The 8,472-nt window shown below is 62.7% G+C and overlaps 1 pseudogene; it reads right to left on the bottom strand.

Moving 5' to 3' along the window:
• Positions 1–239: 239 nt before the first annotated feature.
• LOC121272574 lies at positions 240–5,760 on the bottom strand (annotated as a pseudogene).
• Between the last annotated feature and the right edge of the window lie 2,712 nt (positions 5,761–8,472).

Here is an 8,472-nt window from a genome sequence, read left to right as displayed (position 1 = left end):
AACCCATCTGGTTCACTAAAGTCCTTTAGGGAAGGAAATCTGCTGTCCTTACCTGGTCTGGCCTAGACTCCAGGTCCACAGCAACGGAGCTGACTCCTAACTGCCCTCTGCAATGGCCGAGCAAGCCACTCAGATCAAGGGTAATTAGGGACGGGCAACAAGTGCTGGCCTTGCCAGTGACACCCACCTCCCATAAGAGAATAAATAAAAGAGAAACAACGCAACTCACTTTCTAATTTCTAATCCAGTGTAGTTTTTAAGTAGCACAGCAACTGATGATCTGTTAAAGATAAGTTGCTTGAGTTTATTGCTTGAATACCTGAAAACGATGGGCTGTTTATCAGGGATGTATTGACACTGTCGCCCTGTTCCGCGTGGCTGGTTTCACCGGGGGAGGCTGCATGGTCAACACAAGTGACTGGATTATCGGTGAGCAGGATGAACATGACCATGTCCCCCTGTCCTCCACTGGCCCCAGGGTTCTCCATCCTCACTGCTGCAGTGTGAGCCGGCTGATCCTGTGACGTGACCTTTAGCATAAACCCACCTCTGAAAAAATCCAGACAGCATGAAGTGACAGGGATCCCGAATGCAGGAAGCAGAAATCAGAATAAACTACCACCCTGTCTTAAACTCATGTGGAGCATAAGTACCTACACAGGCTTTCAGGGTTGAATGACCGGTTTCTGTAAATTAAGTAGGGTGTACAGCACAGGCACAGACCATTCAGCCCAACTGTTCTTGCCAGTGTTTATGCTGCACTTGAGCCTCCTTCTAGCCCTCGTCATCTCATCCCATCAGCATACCCTTTATTCCTTTTTCCCTCATGTGTTTATCCAGCTTCCCCTTAAATGCATCTGAGGATTTGCCTCCACCACTCCCTGTGGTAGCAAGCTCCACATTCTCACCACTCTCTGGGTTAAAGGAGTTTCTCCTGAATTCCCTATTAGATTTATTAGTAGCTAGCTTATATTCATGGCCCCGTAGTTCTGGTCTCCCCCACAAGTGGATACACCCTCTCTGCAGCTACCCTATCATAACCCAATCATAAAATCCTCCAACAGGTCCCTGCTCAGACTTGGAGAATTGAAATTAAGAGAAACTGATGCAAAATAAATTAAATTCCGTTCAATTTTCTCTCCCCCCACCACCAACCCCACCCTCCCAGAATCTGACGACTTGCTCTTGCAGTTAGTTCTACAGGTGACAGGATCTGACTAGTAAAACCAAACCCGGCGTCCGCTACCGCCCAGCGACCCTGTGGGAGGCTCAGGCACTGAGTGGGATTGTTGGCGGGTAGACTGGCGGCGCTATCCGAACGCACATATGAAACTCGCGGGCCAGAACGACCCTGCCCCACATTCCCTTCTCTCTCTCACGGCTCCACAGTCTTGTGGTCCCATGGGATAGGCAATAAAATCATGGGAAAAGACTCTGGAATATCCACCACCCACCCACCCCCCCGAACCCCCACACACACCGACTAGGCAATCAAAACCAGTCCATATCATTGACAAGTCACAGCCTCCATACCCATCCATGGTGTCACTGGGGCGGATAAGGGCCCCACACAAAACATGCAGCACTGGCACAGCCATGACTGACAAATGCTAACCAACACTTGTGGGGCGGGGTGGGGAGGGGTGGGGTGGGGTGGAGGTTGTTGTCATGGTGATGGAGCCAGTAAATCTTTCGGAAAGGGGGGAGATCCAGCAGCAGCAACCTGACCCCGTTAAACCCCACTTGTTGCTCATCCCACTCTGTCTGATCCAGGCACAGAGCTGAAGCAGAGAGAATCTGAATGAGGTTCACAGCCCAGGCTACCTGCCTGCTGCTTCCTTTTGTGTTCAAGCTCTGTTTGTTTATTCGATGACATGACAATAGGGGAGCGGGTCAGAGCCGGAGACAAAGTGGAGGCCCCTGTAACATCACGGCCGTCAGCTGGAGTAAAGCCAGTGGCCCTGGTGAGACTGGGGTCGGGGTGGTGGGGGGGACACACACAGCTACAACATTAGAAGAGCTATTTCAGTGAGGGCTCCTCATTACCTACCCGTGGTTAAGGTGAGACCCCAGGGTTAGGGGTTCCAGTTGGGGGGGTGGGGGGTCAGTGATGGGTGTGGGGAGGGGGCCGGTATGTGTGGGGGGTCGGGGTGTGTGTGTTGGGGGGGGTCGGGGTGTGTGGGGGGGTGTCAGGGTGTTGGGGGGGTTGGGGTGTGTGTGTTGGGGGCGTCGGGGTGTGTGTGTTGGTGGGGGGGGTCGGGGTGTGTGTGTTGGGGGGGTCGGGGTGTGTGTGTTGGGGGGGTCGGGGTGTGTGTGTTGGGGGGGTCGGGGTGTGTGTGTTGGGGGGGGGGTCGGGGTGTGTGTGTTGGGGGGGTCGGGGTGTGTGTGTTGGGGGGGTCGGGGTGTGTGTGTTGGGACGGGGGGGTTGGGGTGTGTGTGTTGGTGGGGGGGGTCGTGTGTGTGGTGGGGGGGGTCGGGTGTGTGTGGGGGGGGGGTCGGGGTGTGTGTGTTGGGGGGGGTCGGGGTGTGTGTGTTGGGGGGGGGTCGGGGTGTGTGTGTTGGGGGGGGGGGGGTGTGTGTTGGGGGGGGGTCGGGGTGGTGTGTGTGGGGGGGGGGGGGGTCGGGGTGGTGGGGTGGGGGGGTGTGGGGGGGGGGTGTGGGGGGGGTGTGGGGGGGGGGGTGGTCGGGGGGGTGGTGGGGGTGTGTGGGGGGGGTCGGGGGGTGTGTGGGTTGGGGGGGGGGGTGTTGGGGGGGGGTGGGGGGTGTGTGTTGGGGGGGGGGGTGGGGGGGGTGGGGGGGGGGTGGGTGGGTGTGTGGGGGGGGGGGGGGGGTGGGGGGGTCGGGGGGGGTGGTGGGGGGGGGGGGGGGGTGTGTGGGTGGGGGGGGGTGGGGGTGTGTGTGTTGGGGGGGGGGGTCGGGGTGTGTGTGTGGGGGGGGGGGTCGGGGGTGTGTGTGTTGGGGGGGGGGTCGGGGGTGTGGTTGGGGGGGGGTCGGGGTGTGTGGTGGGGGGGGGTCGGGGTGGGTGGTGGGGGGGGTCGGGGTGTGGGTGTTGGGGGGGGGGGGGGGTGGGGGGTGTGTGTGTGGGGGGGGGGTCGGGGTGTGGTTGGGGGGGGTGGGGTGTTGGGGGGGGGTCGGGGTGTGTGTGTTGGGGGGGGGGGGGTGTGTGGGGGGGGGGGGGGGGGGGGTGGGGGGGGGTGTGGGTTGGGGGGGGGGGGTGGGGGGGGGGGGGGGGGGGGTGGGGGGGTGGGGGTTGGGGGGGGGTCGGGGGGGGTGGGGTGTGTGGGGTGGGGGGGTGGGGGGTGTGGGTGGTGGGGGGGGGTGGGGTGTGTGTGGGGGGGGGGGTCGGGGTGTGTGTGTTGGGGGGGTCGGGGTGTGTTGGGGGGGGTCGGGGTGTGTGGGGGGGGGGGTCGGGGTGTGTGGGGGGGGGGGGTCGGGGGTGTGTGGGGGGGGGTGGGGGGGGGTGGGGGGGGGGGGGGGGGGGGGGGGGGGGGGGGGGGGGGGGGGGGGGGGGGGGGCCGGGGGGGGGGGGGGGGGGAGGGGGGGGGGGGGGGGGGGGGGGGGGGGGGGGGGGGGGGGGGGGGGGGGGGGGGGGGGGGGGGGGGGGGGGGGGGGGGGGGGGGGGGGGGGGGGGGGGGGGGGGGGGGGGAGGGGGGGTGGGGGGGGGGGGGGGGGGGGGGTGGGGGTTGGGGGGGGGGGGGGGGGGGGGGGGGGGGGGGGAGGGGGGGGGGTGGGGGGGGGGGGGGGGGGGTGGGGGGGGGGGGGGGGGGGGGGGGGGTGGGGGGGGGGGGGGCGGGGGGGGAGGGGGTGGTGGGGGTGGGGGGGTGGGGGGGGGGGGGGGGGGGATGGGGGGGGGGGGGGGGGGGGGGTGGGTGGTGGGGGTGGGGGGGGGGGGGGGGGGGGGGGGGGGGGGGGGGGGGGGGGGGGGGGGGTGGGGGGGGGGGGGGGGGGGGGGGGGGTTGGGGGGGTCGGGGTGTGTGTGTTGGGGGGGGGGTCGGGGTGTGTTGGGGGGGTCGGGGTGTGTGTGTTGGGGGGTCGGGGTGTGTGTGTGGTGGGGGGGGTCGGGGTGTGTGTGTGGGGGGGGGTCGGGGTGTGTGTGTGGGGGGGGGGTCGGGGTGTGTGGGGGGTCGGGGTGTGTGTGTTGGGAGGGGGGTCGGGGTGTGTGTGTTGGGGGGGGGGTCGGGGTGTGTGTGTGGGGGGGGTCGGGGTGTGTGTGTTGGGGGGGGGGGGTCGGGGTGTGTGTTGGGGGGGGGTCGGGGTGTGTGTGTTGGGGGGGTCGGGGTGTGTGTGTTGGGAGGGGGGGTTCGGGGTGTGTGTGTTGGGGGGGGTCGGGGTGTGTGTGTGGGGGTGGTCGGGGTGTGTGTGTGTGGGGGGGGGTCGGGGTGTGTGTGGGGGGGGTCGGGTGTGTGTGTGGGGGGGGGTCGGGGTGTGTGTGGGGGGGGGGTCGGGGTGTGTGTGTTGGGAGGGGGTCGGGGTGTGTGTGTTGGGGGGGGTCGGGGTGTGTGTGTTGGGGGGGGTCGGGGTGTGTGTGTTGGGGGGGGTCGGGGTGTGTGTGTTGGGGGGGGGTCGGGGTGTGTGTGTTGGGGGGGTCGGGGTGTGTGTGTTGGTGGGGGAGGGGTCGGGGTGTGGTGTTGTGGGGGCGGGTCGGGGTGTGTGTGTTGGGGGGGGGAGGTCGGGGTGTGTGTGTTGGGGGGGGGGGGGGTCGGGGGGTGTGTGTGTTGGGGGGGGGGTCGGGGTGTGTGTGTTGGGGGGGGGGGTCGGGGTGTGTGTGTTGGGGGGGGGGTCGGGGTGTGTGTGTGGGGGGGGGGTCGGGGGTGTGTGTGTTGGGGGGGGGGTAGGGGTGTGTGTGTGTTGGGGGGGGGCGGGGTCGGGTGTGTGTGTTGGGGGGGGTCGGGGTGTGTGGGGGGGGTCGGGGTGTGTGTGTGGGGGGGGGGTCGGGGTGTGATGGGGGGGGGTCGGGGTGTGTGTGTGGGGGGGGGTCGGGGTGTGTTTGGGGGGGGTCGGGGTGTGTGGGGGGGGTCGGGGTGTGTGTGTTGGGGGGGGGGGTCGGGGTTGTGTGTGTTGGGAGGGGCTGGGGTCGGGGTGTGTGTGTTGGGGGGGGTCGGGGTGTGTGTGTTGGGAGGGGGGGGTCGGGGTGTGTGTGTTGGGGGGGGGTCGGGGTGTGTGTGTTGGGGGGGTCGGGGTGTGTGTGTTGGAGGGGGGGTCGGGGTGTGTGTGTTGGGAGGGGGGGGTCGGGGTGTGTGTGTTGGGGGGGGGGTCGGGGTGTGTGGGGGGGTCGGGGTGTGTGTGTGGGGGGGGGGGTCGGGGTGTGTGGGGGGGGGGTCGGGGTGTGTGGGGGGGTCGGGGTGTGTGTGTTGGGGGGGGGTCGGGGTGTGTGTGTTGGGAGGGTCGGGGTGTGTGTGTTGGGAGGGGGGGGTCCGGGGTGTGTGTGTTGGGTGGTGGGGTCGGGTGTGTGTGGGGGGGTCGGGGTGTGTGTGTGGGGGGGGGGGTCGGGGTGTGTGGGGGGGGGTCGGGGTGTGTGGGGGGGTCGGGGTGTGTGTGTTGGGGGGGGGGTCGGGGTGTGTGTGTTGGGGGGGTCGGGGTGTGTGTGTTGGGAGGGGGGGGTCGGGGTGTGTGTGTTGGGGGGGTCGGGGTGTGTGTGTTGGGGGGGTCGGGGTGTGTGTGTTGGGAGGGGGTCGGGGTGTGTGTGTTGGGGGGGTCGGGGTGTGTGTGTTGGGAGGGGGGGGTCGGGGTGTGTGTGTTGGGGGGGGGTCGGGGTGGGGGGGGGGGTCGGGGTGTGTGGGGGGGGGTCGGGGTGTGTGGGGGGGGGTCGGGGTGTGTGTGTTGGGGGGGGGTCGGGGTGTGTGGGGGGGGGGTCGGGGTGTGTGTGTTGGGAGGGGGGGGTCGGGGTGTGTGTGTTGGGGGGGGTCGGGGTGGGGGGGGGGGTCGGGGTGTGTGGGGGGGGGTCGGGGTGTGTGTGTTGGGAGGGGGTCGGGGTGTGTGTGTTGGGGGGGGGTCGGGGTGTGTGGGGGGGTCGGGGTGTGTGTGTGGAGGGGGGGTCGGGGTGTGTGTGGGGGGGGGTCGGGGTGTGTGTGTTGGGGGGGGGTCGGGGTGTGTGGGGGGGGTCGGGGTGTGTGTGTTGGGAGGGGGGGGTCGGGGTGTGTGTGTTGGGGGGGGTCGAGGTCTGTGGGGGGATTGGGGTGTGGAGGAGGATTTATAGACTCATCGAGTGTCATTGCAACACCGAAAGAAGCCATTCAGCCCATCGAGTCCATTCCTGGAAATTAACCCGGGCCAAATCACCCCCCCCACACAAACCCGGGCCAAACCCCCCCCCCCACACACAAACCTGGGCCAACACCCCCCCCCAAACACAAACCCTCCCCGCGTTCTCAGAAGGTCTGAGGCTTGGTCACAAGCTGCAGGGATGGGATGAGAGTGAGGGAGTGAGAGGCAACAAATTCACCGCCTCCTCCAACCATTGCAGGATTTATAGAATCACCGAGTGTCATCGTGACACGGAAAGAAGCCATTCAGCCCATCGAGTCCATTCCTGGAACTTCATCCAGCTGAATAATGAGCGCAGAAAAGCTGCAAAGATTCGACATAGACGTTCGGCCCCTTCAACTTGTTGCTGAAGCCCCTCTGGCCGAGAGAATAAGCTCCCCTCTGGTTCAGGCCATTGCTAAAACTGTCAAAAGGAGGGTCTATCAGGACTGAAAGAAAGACATCAAGTAACATACATTCACACACACACACACACACACACACTCACAGACATGCACATGCACACATTCACACACACATGCACTCACAACATCCACTCACACACACACACACATTCACACACACGCACTCACATGCACACATGCACTCACACATATGCACTCACACACGTGCACGCACACACACACACACATGTGCACGCACACACACTCACACACACTCACACACATGTGCACGCACACACACTCACACACACTCACACACATGTGCACGCACACACACTCACACACACTCACACACATGTGCACACACACACACTCACACACACGCGCACAGTCACACACACACACGCACACACACTCACACTCACACACACTCACACACATGTGCACACACACACACTCACACACACGCCCACACACACAAACACTCACACACACGCGCACACTCACACACATGCACTCACACCCAGACACACACACACATCCACGTAACCACAGAACATTGAGATTGCTACAGTACCTTAGTGATTATATGTTACTGGACTAGTGATTCAGAGATTTGGATGCATGTAGAAGTGGGTTCAGATCTCACCCTGGCAACTGGTGAATTTAAACTGAGCTGATTAAATAAATCAGCAATAAAAAAGCTGGTATCAATAATGGTGACGGTGAAACTACCAGAGTACCATTTAGGGAAGGAAAGCTGCTGACCTTGCCTGGTCTAGACTCACATCAATGTGGTTGAATCTTCACTGCGCTCCGTAGTGGCTGAGCAAGTTGTGTCAAACGCTGCAGTGATAAAAAGCAGCTCAGTTATCTTTGCAGGGGCAATTAGGGATGGGCAATAAACGCTGGGATAGTGTATGGGGAAGATGCTCACACAGTGCTGTTAGGGAGGGGGAGAGTTCTAGGATCCTAACCTACTAATGGGAAAGGTGTTTGATTAGGAGGTGATGGTTTTCACATGAAATTGCTGCCCTACTCCTTTCAAACAGAAACGTTAGCTCTTTGTTTGAGTTTGATGGTGGGTTACATACACTGAGCTTGCACTCCCTTCAACATAGAAGATCAAAGGGTGATCTGATCAAGGTGCTTATGATTAAAAGATTTGACAGGGTCAATGGAGAGAAACTATTTTCTCTGAGGGGAGATTCCACAACAAGGGGGAACAGGACCTTAAAATCTGAGCTAAGCCATCCAGGGGTTGATGTCAGAAAGCACTTCCTCGCGTAAAGGGTAGTGAAAAGCTGTAACTGTCTGCCCCCAAAAAGCTGTTGAGTCGGTGGGGGGGGGGGGGCATGTAATGTAAGGACATTACGGGATATGGAACCAAGGTGGGTAGATGGAGTTAAGGTGCAGATCGGCCATGATCTTAGTGAATGAGGGAACAGGCTTGAAGGGCTGAATGGCCTCCTCCTGTTCCTATGTTTGCTGACGTTTAAAGGAATTTTATAAACGTGAGGTGATCAGTAAGAGGGTCGATGCCATTTCTCATTCTGCGGTCTGACTGAAAAGACAAGACCCCGTGTGAATGTTGAATTTTTAGATGATTTTATTTTTCTTATTGAATATTCCTCACAAGTGAGAAAAAAGTGCCAGTAATTAGCAAGAGAGCCACCAGAGGGCAGCATGTCACACAACACCAGTAACTGTATTGTACAGTACAGAATTAGAGGACTTGTGCTGTCAGTTGTACCCAGATCTGGTTTGATTAAAGAGCACATTCCACGTTACTAAGGCAGGTGATGGCTGAATGCTACACTACTTT

The sequence above is a fragment of the Carcharodon carcharias genome, chromosome 34 (genome assembly GCF_017639515.1).
Source record: "Carcharodon carcharias isolate sCarCar2 chromosome 34, sCarCar2.pri, whole genome shotgun sequence".
Taxonomy (NCBI): Eukaryota; Metazoa; Chordata; class Chondrichthyes; order Lamniformes; family Lamnidae; genus Carcharodon; species Carcharodon carcharias.
The sequence above is the reverse complement of the archived record's forward strand: the minus strand, read 5'-3'. Positions and strand labels throughout refer to the sequence as shown.